Below are 19,229 nucleotides of genomic sequence, written 5' to 3' on the forward strand. Positions count from 1 at the left end.
CTCATTTATCTCATTAAATATCAAAATTTTTCAAAGAATAAAACTTATCGGAAATGATTTTTAAAGAAACTTTTGTTATGCAACATTTTTCACAAAAATCAATAATAAGCGAGATATTTCGATTTATTTAATTCAGGCCCCCTTATAACCCCGTTTTGAATAATGTATTTTGAATGTCATATAGCTTAAAATCGAAGTTACAACGAACTTAATTTATATTCCAATTTTCATCGAAATCCGTTCAGCCATTATCGCGTGAAAAGGTAACAAACATACAGACAGACAGACAGACAGACACATACATAGAAACAAAAATTAAAAAAAAGCGATTTTCGGTTTCAAGATGGTTAATTATATATGTTAGGACCAATTATTTTTGGAAAATCGAAAATTACCAGAAAAATTTCGGCTACAGATTTATTATTAGTATAGATAAGAAAAAAAATTATTACATAAACAGGCTATTAAAGATTTTCGACAAATATAAGGTTATATACTGCTGTACGTATCGCTATTTTATCATACGAGTATATTGAAAAGTTGGTAGCATTCATTCACAATAGAAGAGTCAGGGTAATGACAGAAAATCCCCACAGTAATATGATTAAAATATGAAAGTAATTATATCCTTCTAGATTCTTATTATTAGCTCCCCGCCCCAGACGTATGAGACACTGTGTAACGCTTTCCATTTGTTTCACAAAGAATCCAGCAGTCCCATACATATTAGTATATAACAGCAACGTAGGATATGATATTGTCAGATTATTAATAACGTACGAACACCAAGTAAAGAGAATCCTATCACTTCATTATTAATTTTCAGCACTCTTGTTCGTTTGTGGTATACTGCACAAAGAGATGAAAATATTATTACATTCCGAACAATAATATTCTTTTACATTAATGTAGGAGATAAATAACTGAAGAGCTGGGTGCAATAAGAGCGTGTGCCGGTTAATGCTGTTATTGCTTAAAAAGACGATTTTATGTAGTTCAAGCTTGTATTATTACGCCCCGAAGTGTCAGTTTTCTATCTCTCCCCTAAATAGCAAGAGACGTTTATAAATCTTTGTATACTTCGCACGAAAACATGACGACCTTCCCTCATACCCTTCACCAGTTAACTGCAGGCACGCGGAAGGGATAAACCCTTAGCCGAGTCGCCAATTCTTGAAGTCATTGCGATTTGCAAACATTTTTCAAACTGTGTTCCGTGAAACCGCGATTTTCAGCGAGACTATATTTTCTTTTTAAATATACTTAATTTATAATTACTGAAACAAAATTGGTATAAAAATGAACAAACTTATTTTAAAAGCACTTTATATTTATATTTTCACCAACATGTTTTACCTAAATAAACAAAGAAATGCAGAATTATATAATAAGTGTTAAATTCTCATGTTATTGAAGTTCCAGAATTGTATACTTAACTAGGCGTACCCGTGCGCTCCGCTCCACCTGTTAGAAATAAATATAAAGTAATTACATAATTAAAATAGGACATTTGATCCAGGGAACAACTTTTACAACAGCGCAAGATAATCTGCTTCGCTCATTACCCAATTTTTTTTTTTTTTGCATTGCATTTATTGCATATATATTTTATGTATTTTAACACGATTCAATTGAGCATAGTTAAAATTTGAATTATAAAATAATGGATTGCTAAGCTAACGTACTATTACTGCATACTAAATCAATACACTCTCGTTGCTCATTAATTCTCTGAGATTAAAATGAGTGTACATAAATATTATTTTAAGAAATACAGAAAACAAATGTACAAAGTAGCCTATCACCTTTTCTGTGCATAAGAACCTATTTTAATCTTACCTGTCCTCGATTTACTCAGATGTTACTGTAATAACATTATAGCATTATGTCCATCTAGAGAAACTACACTTTCCAATGGTGAAATAATAATTAATTATACAAATCGGTTAATTTAGCTTCTGATATTACTTCATACAAACACAGAAACATTCTCTGTAGGCTATGTTTAATAGCTTTCGATTGTTGCTGTCCAAGGCCTGTTTCGATTGTTGTTGTCCAAGTCATTTGTTCTTAATTCATTGCACCGTCTTAGATGGCATTATTTTAATTTTAAAACTCATTTATCTCATTAAATATCAGTCCTATCAAAATTTTGTAAAGAATACAACTTATCGGAAATCATTTGTAAAGAAACTTTTGTTGTGTAACATTTTTCACAAAAATTCAATAATAAGCGAGATATTTCGATTTATTTAACTCAGGCCCCCTTATAACCCCCCTTTTAAATAAAGTCTTTTGAATGCCATATAGCCTAAAATCTAAGTTACAACGAACTTAATTTATATTCCAATTTTCATATAAATCGGTTCAGCCATTATCGCGTGAAAAGGTAACAAACATACAGACAGACAGATAGACATACAAACAAAAATTTCAAAAATGCGATTTTCGGTTTCAGGGTGGTTAATTATATATGTTAGACCAATTATTTTTGGAAAATCGAAAATTACCAGAAAAATTTCGGCTACAGATTTATTATTAGTATAGATTAAGGATGTTGAGCTGGTAAAATTTTCCGAAACTGTGATCATTGAATAGCAATTTATAGTACAAGAGAGTAAAATTAGATTTTATCCGCTTTGCCTTGGGTGATAATTTCCACGAGCGCATAAAATCTGTTTACTCTAGTGTGCTATACAACATTTCATTCATTATTGGTATGTAAATTTAATTTTAAATTGTAGGTCTTTTCTTTGTAATGTGTTGTTGGCGAAGAAGTTCATATATATTCATTTTAATTAATGCTAATATGTTGGTTGCCATGTTGAGAGTGATTTAAAAACATTTAATTCACTGCTGTAAGTTAGAAAACTTTTAAGCACTGCTGTGAATAATGTCATTATTTAGGTTGCTAAAGACGGTGAAATAAAAACCAGTTTAGATACCAGTCGTGGATAAAGGTTTTCCTTTTACATCATTTTTTCATAACACGAAAATCATATTAAAGCACAAAAGAATATATTTGTTTCTTTCTCTGCCACTTTAGTTGCTGTTTCGATGCAAATTTTCTGTAGGCCTAAGCAACGTTATAAGATACGAAATATGATTCAATTAATTAAGGGGGCATGTACACTTCTTATACCTTAAAATTCTGGTATGTAAAATATCGGCCTAATATAAAATTTAAATTTCTACGCCAATTTTCATGTGTGATACCTTATTGGTGTCACTTATTAGGTTAAAATCTGTCTTCGGACAGTTGAGTAAAGAACATGTAATACGTTTGTTTTTATTAGTACTACAATATCTCAACATTATACAATAATGAATTATTTTATTAATAATATATTTAACGACGATATGTAATCTAGTACGTTGTTTAGCATCGATGAATTTCGATATAGCCTATAGCGAGATTGTATTTCACGAGATTAGACCTAGAATTCTTCGTGTGATTATCAGACTTTCACCTTACAGTTAGAAAAAACCTCGGAATTTTTTATCAGTTGAATAAATCTTCTCATAATTATATTTTTAGAGGATAATATTTTTCATTATTCCAGCCATAGGAACTCGGAAATTGTGGATACTTAACACTATGCTTCTTAACGCTATTCAAGTTCTACAAATGGCCTAAGTGACTTTCGTGGATCCGATCCTGACAGTTGGGCCATCATACCTCAACCCTTACAGATTTAGATCTCATTCTCAGATTCCATGACTCGGAGCCCCAAGTCTTTAACTCCTTTATCAACATCGGAAAACAGTACTATTCCCAAGAATTCATCCTAGTCTATTTTTACTATTGTAAGTGATAAACAATATGAGAGGAAGTATAGGGTGTTGGTAGAATGATAGAGGGAAACGGGAATGCCAAGAAAAACCCTTTGCAACATCTATTTTGTCCATCTGAAATTTCATCACGACCAGACCGAGGATCCAACCTCGGTCTCCTGGATGTAAAACCAGCGTGCTAGTACTTGATTCACAGACACGGTTTGGTAATACCGTCACTTAAATTAACTTATTTAATATTTAAATCGTATAAATTACATACATACATACATACATACATACATACATACATACATACATACATACATACATACATACATACGATAAAGTAAATCAATGAATAAATAAATAACTAGATAAATAAATACAGTATATAAATAAATAAGTAAATAAATAATATTCCTATATGTTGGAACTAAATCCCGAAAAGACAAAGTATGTGATTATGTGACGAGAATATTGTACGAAATGGAAGTATAAAAATCCGAAATTTATCTTTTGAAGAGGTGGAGAAGTTCAAATATTTTGGACAACAGTAACAAATATGATACTCGGGAGGAAATTAAACACAGAATAAATATGGTAAATGCCTGTTATTATTCGGTTGAGAACCTTTCATCATCCAGTCTGCTGTCGAAAAATCTGAAAGTTAGACTTTATAAAACAGTTATATTACCGGTTGTTCTTTATGGTTGTGAAACTTGGACTCTCACTTTGAGAAAGGAACATAGGTTAAGGGTGTTTGAGAATAAGGTGCTTAGAAAAATATTTGGGGCTACTCTTTCATCGTACTCTTTCATAAAAGGGATGAAGTTACAGGAGAATGGAGAACGTTACACAACGCAGAACTGCACGCATTGTATTCTTCACCTGACATAATTAGGAACATTAAATCCAGACGTTTGAGATGGGCAGGGCATGTAGCACGTATGGGCGAATCCAGAAATTCATATAGAGTGTTAGTTGGGAGGCCGGAGGGAAAAAGACCTTTTAGGGAGGCCGAGACGTAAATGGAAGATAATATTAAATTGTATATGAGGGAGGTGGGATATGATGATAGAGAATGGATTAATCTTGCTCAGGATAGGGACCAATGGCAGGCTTATGTGAGGGCAGCAATGAACATCCGGTTTCCTTAAAAGCCATTAAGTAAGTAAGTCAGCCTTAAGTTAATTAATGAATATAAGCCTAACAAAATTTGCCAACATTCTAAAATGTTACCTGTGTAAAGATAATAATTACCTATAAATTATATACTTCTTAATATGGATACAATAATAATTTATAAACATACAAGTAATATTTCTGACTGTGGAAAACAAAGACAGAATGTAATTAAAATCTAGTCGCTGTTCGTCAGCACCATCAATTCAACGCTACTTAAACAATGAAAAATTGTATTTCCAAATCATCCCAAGAGGAAAAAATGCACGAAAATGGCCTTTACATAAAATGATCTTTGTCTCCTCCTCCAGTATTCTTAAAGAATAGACACTTCACTGAAAATGAACAGGTCTGTATAGAAATACTTCCACTCTATGGGCGATGCTTTCTCAGGAAGCGTTACTGGATTTCCACTCTTGTGTGCAAAGTGAGAGGCTTTTCTTGCGGATTCTGCTCTTTCGCTCCCGGGTCGCTGTAATCCTATGAGAACTTCTATTGAAAGGCTCTGGATGAATATATCCATCATAAACCAGTTTAGTACGGTTGTAAAATGTTATAAACTGGTTCGTGTTTGGATTATTTACTGAGCTATACACAGGAAGAGAAGCGTAATTTTGATCTAATATCGGATAAAGTATACATTTCTGAAAGAAAATAAAAAATTTACTTTCCTACAACGTAACTCATAACTCTACAGTTGTACACTCACTATCACTTTTTAAAACCACTTACTGCTATTATGTTACACATATATACCAATAGAAGTGGCTCAGTAATAAGTACGAGACTTACACGTGTGTGGTCCCCGGTTCAAATTTCGAGAAAGTCCAATCTTATCGTAGTTTTTTTATTGGTTTCTTCTGTAGCTTGAGAATGAACTATACAGTAAATCTAGTTATTTCTAGGGATATAGTCATATCTAATTTCAGATATGTTCACTTATCCTTGCAATTCAGTTAATATTTTTGTGGTCTCGTTCCTTTCTTTTTTTTTTCTTATAAACATTTACGGTACGAATGTAATAGAAGAAAAAGTAATAGAACAGGTTTCACACTTCCAATATTTAGGCTGCGATGTAACTTATGAAGAAGAAATAATAAAACACAAAAATTTCAACATGTTTTTGGAACAATAAGACGATCATTGCGGAATAAAGTAAGAAAAGACACGTAGCTAAAATTTTACACAACGATGGCACTACCAGGGGTATTGTATGGAAGTGAGGCCTGGGTCCTGAAGAAAAAAAAAAGTAAAATTCAGGCGGCTGAAATGAGCTTCCTACGAGCTGTGAAAGGTTGTACACGAGAAGAACATATTAGAAATGAGAAGATTAGAGAGGAACTAAAAGTACAACCACTTCTACAGGAAATAGAAGTACATAGATATAATTGCGTGAAACATCTAGGGAGAATGACAGAAGACAGAATACCGAAGATGGCAATCACCTATAGACCTAGAGGAAGAAGAACAATAGGAAGACCAAAAAACCGCTGGACTGAACAGATGTGAGATCGGAACAGGAACAGACGAAGACTTAATCCGTGAAAGCAGATGACAATGATGATGATGATGATGATGATATAAAGAACACCAAAAATATACGTTGAGGAAAATTTACTGGAGGCATTGTTAATTGTTGGAATGAAATAGAATTTCGGGAGGGGATACTACGACCCAGAACTGCGACCTTTCAAGATCTATAGCGCTAACTCTCAAACTAGGCGCATTCCTAAACCCACACCGGCTGACTATACTAGATTCGCTGCGTACCCAGGTTTCGAGCAGACAACCCTACTCGACCAAAGGCCAGCCCTCTCCGTGCGTCGCCCGCTGGCAATTGGGGAATGCTATGGAATGATGACGAAATGGATAGATGGTGACGGAATGATGTAAATGACTAATATGAGGAAACGGGAGAACTCCAAGAAAAATCCTAACTGCGACCTTGTCCGCCAGAAGTGTCACTATGGATTAACACCAGCCATGACCGGTACTCGAACCCGGACGGCCTGCGTGACAGGCTGGCACCGTAGGGGTTATTGTTAATTACTTGTTGATTAAAAATTCTGTGAAAAACACAGACAAAATGGTGATCAATATTCTAGAAAAATAATCTAATTTTTTTTTTAATTTAAATATACAGAATAAAGAATATAATTACAAAACAAACAAGAGAAATAGAAATAAAATAATACAAGCAATATAAAAAGAAGATACAGTAATATTAACAAAATTTGAGACTGAATGAGCAGCGTTCGTGCTCGGTCGCAGTTCAGATATAATATTAAAATAAAAAATAATAATAATAAAAATAAATGAGTAAAATAAAATAGGAACTGAAATATAATTACGGCGGCAATGTAATTATATAATATAATATTAACACTAGAGAAGAATAATATCGCACGTGAAAAGTAGGACTAATATATATTTCAAAATTATAGAGCGTTATTTTCGTTCATACGCAGTTGGTTGATGTGGCAGAGCTGGTATGAAAGCGGTATGTGAACTTTATGAAGAAGTGGTTCATAAAGACTCACCATCGATGTCGGGTGTAGTTCTGGGTAGCTCAGTCGGTAGAACATTCGTGCGCTAAGCGAAGGGTGCCGGGATCGATACCCGGTCCCGGAACAATTTTCCCCTTGAAATTATTCAAGTCTACTTCACAGGGAGCTATCACTGAAAGTCAGATTTCCAATATATATACGTCACTGTAGGTAGTTAACAGAAAACTACAATTCAAGTCACACAGAGTTTGTCATTTAGTCCTATAATAAAGTAGCATTAGGATATGAATTATAAATTAATTATGTATCATCTTCAGTTAATATCTGTGGTGTTTGGGTAATGGGAGATAAGCCATAAAAATGAGTTCGGAGATAAATGAAAATTAAACTTAGAACCCTTATTACAAATAATTTTCTACACAAATAAAACACATCAACTGCTAGTATTCTTTGATTTTTGCACACTCACTTGTATAATTTCACTTGTGTGTTCATCTGGGGAACAAAGTTCCACCTGGATAAAAAAATGACTTATACCCCTTTACCCGAACACAACAGATTTTTCATCATAGCCCATATAAGCTTGTTAATGTGCATGAAAATTATTTTTATATTTCAGTATAACTTTCCTATTTTTGTCATTATTTCATTATGTACTTTACTTCTGGTATTGTGGAAGAGAAGGCCTCATGGCCTTAACTCTACCGGAATAAATAAGTAAGTAACTAAGTAAATAAATAAATAAATAAACTAGTTAGTGTGCACTCGAAGTTCGGTTTCTGGCGCCTTGTCAGCCCACTTGAGTTGTGTGGCTATAAAGGGAAAAACTGGGACTGTGTCGGCTGTAGTTCCTGGGTAGCTCAGTCGGTAGAGCATTCGTGCGCTAAGCGAAGGTCCCGAGATCGATACCCGGACCGGAAACAATTTTTTTCAATTTTTCCCTTGAAATTAATCTTTCTAATGTTACAGGTAATACTCAGGGTTGTCTCGTCCTCATTCCTGCTGCTTGAAATTGATACATTAATCAACCACTTTGGAATCTGACATTGGTACAGTGAAATATTCTGTCTTCAATTGTTAAAAATTGGCTGCCTAAGGATGGCCACGAGATTATGGATAGTCTCTGTTTAGCATGTAAATATCGCAACACATGCGTCCATTGTGTCCGGCTTACTGATGATATATTTGATGCTGTTGTTCTGAAAGCTTACTGGGAATGTCATCTCTCCAGGCTAATAAGATGGGATCTACAGATTAATGTACCGCCATGTTGTTACTGCCGCTGGATTATGTTTTCCCTTGTTACATGTCTATATTTCCACGATGCATATGTCAATGGCAAACCGCCCCAGTCGATATTTAATTGATATTATGGCCGCAAGCATCAGAAAGAAGTGAAAGTTCGTAACGTACATTGATGTCAATAAATGATTAATGTTCAGGTTCTCTCTTCGTGTTTAATTATACTTATTTTGTTACAAATAAATAATTCCAGTATTTTGTTGTTTCTGTCATAGATGTGTTAGAGTATTTAAAAGTAGGGGGCTCTGGTAGTATATGCAAGTAAATATATTTATACTATTGCCCACGTGCATCAACGTCGGTTAGTGTAACCATCGGTTAAAATTGTCACCTAATCCCTGATTAAGCATTTTTACGGTGGATCGACCTCGGTTACGACTTAAATAGGAGGTTAACCACAGTAATCTCTAACTGGCCAAATATGAGCGGTTGAAGGAGATAACCAGCGATTAGTAGAGCAAGTAAAGCAAAATGGCGGCCAGAACCACAGGTTATTATTTCGAAGACGATTATTATTGTGCAGTACTTGAATTACTTGGATAGAGCGTGAGCGTGAAGGTTCTTTAGTGGAAAGAGAGAATTCTTACGAATTCTTAGGTGACAGAACATTTCAGGAGGGATTTTGTTTGTCAAAATCTACAAATGGATCACTTGAAATAACACAAGAACAATCATATTTCTTCTACGGATCGGCTGCTTATATTACGATTCTATGTAACTGTTATTTTCTGTATTTTAAGAGGGAATACTCGAATACCGGTATCTCTTTCTCTGTCACTGGCTGAACAAAGAGAGGTTATGGATGGATCTTAGGATAATGCACAATTCCCTGGTGTAAATGGGGTCCAAGATCGTACACACATTCCTACCAATCTTCTGCATCCTTTTCCTTTATGGATATTCCATCTTTTTATATAATACATTTAAATCTAGTAATTAAGTCTATCGATACTTCAACCTAACATTGGAATATAATCATTTTTGGATTCAATTTTCCATTTTGTACGATTTTAACCTAACAGTACTGAAAAACAAAGAAATGGAACTCACAAATATAACAGCGCCCAAAGTCAAACAAATGCAACGCGAAAATGTAGGATATGTTCATTTCGATGTAGAACATAGTGAGCGCAGTCGTTTTCAGACATTGATTATTATCTTTGCAGCGGTATTGATGCTTTCCTTTAGTCATTTTGTAGAAACAATGTACCATCATAGACTTTACTCTGGTTAAATGAGATGTCAGCTAGCCATGTTTTAGTAATCGGTGATTATGAATGGTGCACATAAATTACATTTTAACCACGGCTACTGTTTAACCATCGTTTCGTAATCTATGATTACTGCGTTTTTAATCAATGTTGATGCACTTCGCCATATGTGTTATAAGTAAACAGGGTGTAACAGAATAATTATTCTTAATTTTCTGATGTAATAGAGGGCATGAAATTAAATATTTTTTCTTAATAAAGTAATAACTAAATGCTTCGTTTTCAAGTGATAGTGGTATGAAGGAAAAAATGGAAGAATCTCAACTTGGAAAGTTACTTTATTTATTTTCTATGTTACACAGTAACTTCTTTTATAAAAAGTGCGGCAAAACATCTTCCCTAATTTAAAGTTTAAATAAAAAACAGATGGATAAAAATAAGGAAACTGTATTAATATGACCTGTATCTAAACAGTGGGAAATTTAGGTTTACTTGCATTGCCATAGCGATATCAAATGACAAGCGCAAAACAACAAGAATTGAATAGGACATTGAATACACGGAATTGACATTCAATTAGTGCAAATTGTAATCTATAACGAATTCCAACTATGACGTGGACGGGTGAAGAACGTGCTTACGCTGGGATATCGTTTCTGGTAAGTGGTAATTCCGTTGTCCCTGCTCAGATGTTTCCCGGACGCTTAATTTCTTCACGTGGCGACGTCCCCTGGCCAGCACGATCAGCAGATCTTGCACCCTGCGATATTTTTCTATGGGGGCATCTTAAGGCTGAGGTGTTCAAACATCGGCCGAGGACTTCCCCAGACCTAATAAATGCAATACAGGAAGAAATTGGTCTTATTCCTCAAGAAATGCTAGTTAGAGTGATTCAGAATTTCCGAAGTCGCATTCAACAATGCATTGATAGTGAAGGACACCACTTGAGAGAGACGTTATTCAAAAAATGAAAAATTCCCACTGTTATGATACCATTCATATTAATAAAGTTTCCTTATTTTTATCCATCTGTTTCTTTATTTAAACTTTAAATTAGGGAGGATGTTTTGCCGCGCCCTTTATAATGCTAGACATTAAGAAAATGGGTATTGACAAACTATAGGAATTTTCAAAATTGCGGCCGCCATTGTTGACACACAAAGTATAACGCCATATGATTGAACGACGAATCCTTCGAAATATCTGTAATCGGTTACGAAGATTGTCAAAAGCAAGAATAATTCTAGCAACTAATTATTCTGCTGTGTCGATGGGTGTTTCATGAACAATTGATTTAATATGATCCCAAATACAAAAATCGACTGGAGTCACATCTGGGGAACGCGCCGGCCAAGCAATTGGACCTGCTCTCCCTATCCAACGATTCGGAAAATGTACATTTAAGTAATTTCGAAAATTTAAGCTGAATTGTGAGTGTTGAAAGATCTTGTTTTTCCGAGTATTAATCGACACATCTTCAAGTAGCTCCGGAAGAAATTCCGCAAAAAAATACCATAAACATATTCATTCAATCGCGCAGGCATAAGATAGATAAGATAGATAAGATAGATAAGATAGATAAGATAGATAAGATGGATTGGATTGGATTGGATTGGATTGGATTGGATTGGATTGGATTGGATTGGATTGGACGGACGGACAGACAGACAGACAGACAGACAGACAGACAGACAGACAGACAGACAGACAGACAGACAGACAGATAGATAGATAGATAGATAGATAGATAGATAGATAGATAGATAGATAGATAGATAGATAGATAGATAGATAGATAGATAGATAGATAGATGGATATGTTCCAACCCAAATATTTACAGAAAACTTCCACTGATTGCGGAGATTCTTCACAGCTTTAAGATTCGTGTCACTCCAAATGTGACTATTGTGTGCATTAAAAAGACATATCTTGAAAAAACATGCCTCTTCTGTCCATAATATGCGTCTAGAAAAATCATGGTCATTGTTAACCCTTAAATTCGTAAAGTATCCTAAAGGATACAACAGTTTAATAGGTTATATGCTATATTTTAATAGAACAATATAAAAAATTGGTAGGAAAATTAAAATGACTCAATACTATAATCTTATACAACATGTAAAATATGGACACTGCGATAGTTGTTTTCTTTACAGTCCGACACGTTTTAATAAACTAGTGTGAGAAATGAAGTTTTGCCAATTTAAGGGCAAATGGTATATGGAATGTCTGCGAATGTATGCCCAGTACGTGCTCTACCAGGTAGGTCTCAGAATGGAACCCACTGCCGACATTGTCGGAGTGAGAAAGAAACACTTGCTCACATTCTGGGAGCCTGTCCTCATGGAGAAATACTGAGGAATAGTCGTCACCACAAGATTCGATCCCTCCTAGCATCGGCCCTACGAGGAAAAAATACCAAGTAGAGGGGGAGGTCCATGGTTTGTCCACAAATGGATCTACAAGGCGCATTGACATCATCGCTATCCCGACAAGATCAACAAGCGGATTCATAATTGATCCAACTGTAAGAATGGAAATGTACGAAAATCAACCTGCTGAGGTACATCAGGAAAAATACGACATATATGACCCCACTATAGCATATTATAAGGAAAAATACCATCTAACGTCGATCGAAGTTATTGGATTACTGACTGGGGCTAGAGGAACCATCACAAAAAGATTCGCGCATTTTTGTAAGCAGTTTGGTCTAGGACAAACTCTTGTCACTGAAGTATCTATGTCTGCAGTGAAGGGATCTATAAAAATCCTAAGAAACCACCTCTACAGTTACATAGATTGATCTCTTTGCTATGGCGATCTGCTCACTTAAGTTAGGTCTTGCAAATAGACGACTGTGATCACCCAATAGCTAATAGATGCTAGAAAATTTTATATTTCTTCTGGAATTAATGATGTTTTGTTTAGTCTTTTCCAATTATTTCTAATTGTGCTATTTCTTATTCTTTTTCTTCTCCATTGTTTTCTTTTTTTTCCATTATAACAACAATTTTATGGTAAGCTTTGTCTTCTAGGCAGCCTTCACTTGGAGGAAGCTGAATAAAATTTGTTCGAAATAAATAAGGAGCATTTTCATGTCCTCTATCACATCAGAAAATTAGGAATAGTTACTGTTACACCCTGAATAATGACGCTATGTGTTACTATCTGTGTTTATTTATTTATTATTCTATTCGCAAAATTATCTTTAAAATATTTCGCGATGTTTCCATTTATCGAGAAGTAAACACTTCTTGTGATATCACTTACTTACTTATTGCTTTTAAGAAACCCGGAGGTTCATTACCGCCCTCACATAAGCCCGCCATAGGTCCCTATCCTGAGCAAGATTAATCCAGTCCTTACCATCATATCCCACTTCCCTCAAATCCATTTTAATATTATCCTCCCACCTACGTCTCGACCTCCCCAAAGGTCTTACTCCCTCCGACCTTCCAACTAACACTCTATAACTATTTGATAATTTATGTAATTCTTGACTCATCTCTTATCTTTCTCTTACATCTGTTGTATTTACACAAAATGGAGAATACAGTCCAACATATACCGGGATATCATTTCATTTTTACTAACATTTTTAATATTAACCTGGCTATATCTTTGGATTAAAGGTCTAGAACCGGAAACACCGCTTGCTCCCCCTTCCAAGACTGGAGTTCGATGATACTGGTGTAAAATACAAATCACTTTACTAGGTATAGGAGAGAAGAAAAGTAGTTCATCCATTTACGTAAACTAGGAAATATCGCAATTTTGAGTTTGATCATTTTCATTGGGTTTTTGTTTAATCAAAATACAGTACTGCATTAACACTTAGTGTTTTTACTCACGAATTGAGCTATCCATTCGGACTTATTAATTATGCAGTGCATATTGTACTGTTACAGCACATTAGCGTACAATATAGAGAATGAAGTTAAATTGAAAAATAATCATAATATGGATATTTAAACACATTTTTGAAAATGGTGGCCGTTCATTTCGATACAGGCTTCAGTTCTTTTGTGCATATTATCGCACTATAGACTATTGTACCTAATTCCAATTACCAGTTTCGTCCTTCGTATGAGTAACTCATGTTGAAATAATTCTATACCTACTCTATAAAAGAGTACCTTACGTACTGTAAATTTAATCTGCACTTCTGCTCGATTCGAAAAGACAAAATTACTCAGAAATGCTATCTACTGTCCGTTCAAGTGGTTTTGTCGCAGGGTAGTAGGAAGGGGGTAAAATCACGTGACAGTTAATTACTTAACGAGGCCCTTTTATTTAAGTTATTTTAAACAGTTGATTACGTAGACGTCCAATTCCTAACAGAAATTAATGTTTTCAGAAAAGAGCTAAGACAGCCCAGCTACTAGACTTTACAGAGCGGCGAACAGAAGCAGGTGGGAGAAACCGGAATGCGACGTAGGGAAATGGACGAAAGTACCTGTGCGAAAATATGACTCAATATTGAAAGCTCTTTCGTCAATGGAAAACGCGAACATATTTCTGGAACGTACTATACTCACTAACTCAGTACTGCATACGCGGCCTTGGTTCTGTGTGGAGGACTGTTGGAAGCTTACTAGTAGAGGGGGTGGAAGTGAAGTACATACAAAAACTCAGGTAGGCCTACAATAAAAATTTAAGTAAAAATAAAATGATGTCCCTGTAGAAAACCAAGATGGTGTAAATACTTGCAATTAAAGCTCAAGTTTCTTCTTGTGTTTCATTCCGTGTTATGAAATACTTTAGGGTCATCATAATCATAAAAATACAGCTATCACATAATTAAACGACATGATAATAGACAATTTCATAATAAAATTCGTGGTTATGATCTTTAATTCAACAAGAGTGCTGTAGCTATACAAATTATTACTAGATGGCAATCGTAATTGAGGTGTGAAGCAATTATTTACGGCGGCAGCTGGTGTATGCTAAAATTTTCATATAAGCGATAAATAACACATATTTGTAATGATTTCCTGAACAATAAGATTTCGCTCTCGACACATCAGCGGAAGTCAAAGAAGCGCTATGGCGCAGCAGTCTAGAACGACTACTTACGAACAGTTACGGATTGGTGGATCAGTACCAATTCATTCACATGCAAGTTGTGAAGCCCTTAGAAACTTACTATATCTATACAATCCAGCCAGACATCGTAAAGATTTGGAATGAGAACACACTAGAGACCTTTCAGATAATGACGGCGCAGCTGTGACAGAATGGGAACATTTTTAAGGCCCCCATAAACGTTAAGATCCGTACCGATACATGATGCAAGCATCGATGTCACGATACTAATCTAAATTTGTAGTTCTCTCAGGAAATCTCATTATCGGTATACCAGTATCAACTGGTAGCGGCTCCTGGTATTATAGGTTGAGGTGAAAATTATAAATCCAACCTATATCCGTTAATTTTACTACAGTAAAAAGTAATAAAAATTTGTTTTAAAAAAAGCAGAAAGATTACTCAACTGAACTGTGTTTAAATATTTCAAAGTTTTCAACATTAAACAAATTTATTATTTTATTTTATTATAACATTTTTTACAGAAATCTTAATAATTTTGAACGGCATATACTTAAAAATAGAACTAAAAATATGAAATCTCTGCGTTTATCTGAACCTAAAAGTGAAACCAATGCAGATTATCATAATATGAGTCAAAGTCCTAGATTATTAAACAAATATTTTCTAATATTATTTTAACCATTAATCCTCTCTAAATTAATAAAAAAAACTAAAAAAATTGTACTGGATTTATTGATATTTAAAGATATTTAACACTTTTTAATCTGAAATTTATTCACTCTCAACTTTATTTCTGTTTGTATTGAAGTCTTAATGATTCAGGAGTGGGCTAGTTTATATTATATTAACTTATATTCATTTGAAATTTACTAGCAATAAAATAAATAAGTATGTAACGGTATGCTGTAGCTTTTAGAAACCCGGAGGTTCATTTCCACCCTCACATAAGCCCGTCATCGGTCCCTATCCTGTGCAAGATTAATCCAGTCTCTATCATCATAATCCATCTCCCTCAAATCTATTTTAATATTATCCTCCCATCTACGTCTCCGCCTTCCCAAAGGTCTTTTTCCCTCCGGCCCTCCAACTAACTCTATATGCATACCTGGATTCGCCCATAGGTGCTACATACCCTGCCCATCTCAAACGTCTGGATTTAAATGTTCCTAATTATGTCAGGTGAAGAATACAATGCGTGCAGTTCTGTTACAAAGAATCCTGTCCCTAGTTTCTGATTATTCTTTCCTTCCTCATAATACAAAAAGTAATCTCCTATTTGTAATATGCCATTCCCATCTAACCTAACCTCTTGTATTTCCACAAAGTCTGTTCTATATCTAGCTAGTTCTTTTGCTACTAACGTTACCCCTCCTTTTCTATAAAGACTAGTTACGTTCCAAGTACAAAATCTCGTAATCTTATTCCTTTGCTGTGGTCGTGCCAGAGAATCAGTCCCATTCCGAGGCTTATTGTGAGGTTTCGTAACAAGCTATATTTTTACGGTGATGGGTTTCGCCCAACCCTCAAGCTAGAGGACCACCCTTATCGACTGTCTACGAATGCTTATTCAATATATTCTCAGCTACCCTCCATATCTGGAGGCAGTCTCCTCTATTCGCAACCTGAGGACGTGCCATGCGGTGGTGATAGGGAACAATTGTTCAAATTTTGAACAATGTCTGTAGATCGGAAGTTTTTGGAAGAGTCCCTGTATAAGTTAGGTCCGTGTCTGTGGAATTTGAAGTCGAAAGATTACTGAAATAAACAACTTAGAGCAGGGACGGGAAAACTTGCCTAAATAGCCAAATACGTCACAGAATGACGCATTACCTTTCCCCCCACCAGGCACACACTACCTGTGGGACAGAGGACAGTGGCGTGTGTTTCATATCAGATGAAGGAACAGATGATTCGCAACGAAATGTTTCGCATTCCTTCTCTGAAGCTTTGCCACATATTTCAGTTGACAGACGTAAATAATGTGGTAATATACTTGAAAAGCTACAAAAAGAAATTAAAGAGAGATTTCAAAATGTCAGAAATTTAGTTTAATTTGGAATCCGTTTGCAGTAGAAAATATTGAGTTTCCTCTCGTATTACAAATGTGTAAGTAATTGAATTTAAATATAACATGCACATCAGGAATGAGTATTCGTCTTTTAAAGGAAGAGATTCATTCAGAAGATTGCCAAAACATAAATACCGAATACATGATTTTGGAGCCAGGTTAGTAGCAATATTTGGATCTACTGTACGTATGTTTGTGAGAAATTCATTTCATACAATAACATAACGAAATTTCCTGTAAGGCCAAACATAAACAACAGAAACTTGAATTCGATTCTACGATTTGGGACATCAAGTTTACCCCATGAATCGTCCTAATAATTCGGAGCAAAGGCCTATATTTTATTGCACCACGAAGACATTTAATTTACTTATGTATCTATGTATTTATTTATGTATCTATCTATATCTATATCTATCAATCTATATCTATATATATATCAATCTATATCTATCTATCTATATATCTATATCTATATCTATATCTATCTATCTACCTACCTACCTATCTATTTTTTTAGTTGGTTATTTAACGACGCTGTATCAACTACTAGGTTATTTAGCGTCGATGAGATTGGTGATAGCGAGATGATATTTGGCGAGATGAGGCCGAGGATTCGCCATAGATTACCTTGTATTCACACTACGGTTGGGGAAAACCTCGGAAAAAAACCAACCAGGTAATCAGCCCAAGCGGGGATCGAACACGCGCCCGAACGCAACTTCAGATCAGCAGGTAAGTGCCTTAACCGACTGAGCCACGCCGGTGGCTCTCTATCTATCTATCTATCTATCTATCTATCTATCTATCTATCTATCTATCTATCTATCTATCTATCTATCTATCTATCTATCTATCTATCTATCTATCTATCTATCTATCCATCCGTGTATCTATCCATCCGTGTACCTATCCATCCGTGTACCTATCCATCCGTGTACCTATCCATCCGTGTACCTATCCATCCGTGTACCTATCCATCCATGTACCTATCCATCCATGTACCTATCCATCCACCTACCCACCCACCTACCTACCTACCTACCTACCTACCTACCTACCTACCTACCTACCTACCTACCTATCTATTTATTTATTTATTTTGCTAATAATTGTAACATTCAGTGATTAAATTTTTACGTTCGACTGCGTTATAGTTTACTATGACTAAAAATTAAATTTTAAATGATTCAAACATGTAATTATTATACTATATTTAATTTGCCATTTCACAAATATGATATTAATTTACGCTAGAAACAAGACATGTTAATATGTCGTGATTCAGAAAGAAAGAAAGAGAGAGGAAACAGTGATGAGTGTATTACAGTATGTCCCACCACTGCTTGTTATTGCAATTACTTACAGTATCTCTTTCTTACTTTCCTTACCGTGCCCGTGTCTGACTTAAAAATATAGCAATAACTGATCTGGTTGATAATTGTTGCAAACAACCATTGCTTCGTCCATATTCTTCTTCGGCGCCTTTTCTACTTTAAATCTCCCGACAATACTACTGTAACTGTAAGAAACACGGCTGCCAAGTTGAAATTATGAAATATGCTGGAAATCGTGTTTAAAAAAGCTGACAATTAAAAAATCTGACTACTAATTATTATTTTCATAAAAGAAATTGTAAGTGAATATATTACTACACATACAATAATAAATTATTCACCATTGAAAATATGAAACACACAATAAATACAGCCAGATTACTATGAAATAATTCTATTATACTCTTCAGTGGCACGTCTGGCTTCATTATAGTACATTATGCAACGAGCCTATAATGATAGTAATTAAGACGCGAGTATGTTTGTTTATGAAACAAGCGCAAGCGAGTTTCATACTTTTCATACGAGCTTCTTAATTACCATTATAGGCAAGTTTCATACGACTTTTTATGCTCAACCATATTTTTAACTTGAAATTATTCAGAAGTATTTATTTTATTCGCATCTCACTGAAGAGCGGAAGTGACCTTGTACATAGCTCGTAAATTGTGAGATATGCGCAGACGTGAAAGTATTGACTTTTTCCGAGGAACAATAACGTCATTGACCTTGATATAATTTAGAGAATAACATGAACTAATTTTGATATAACCTGGAAATTGATTTAGA

Source organism: Periplaneta americana, chromosome 16 (genome assembly GCF_040183065.1).
Source record: "Periplaneta americana isolate PAMFEO1 chromosome 16, P.americana_PAMFEO1_priV1, whole genome shotgun sequence".
Lineage (NCBI taxonomy): Eukaryota > Metazoa > Arthropoda > Insecta > Blattodea > Blattidae > Periplaneta > Periplaneta americana.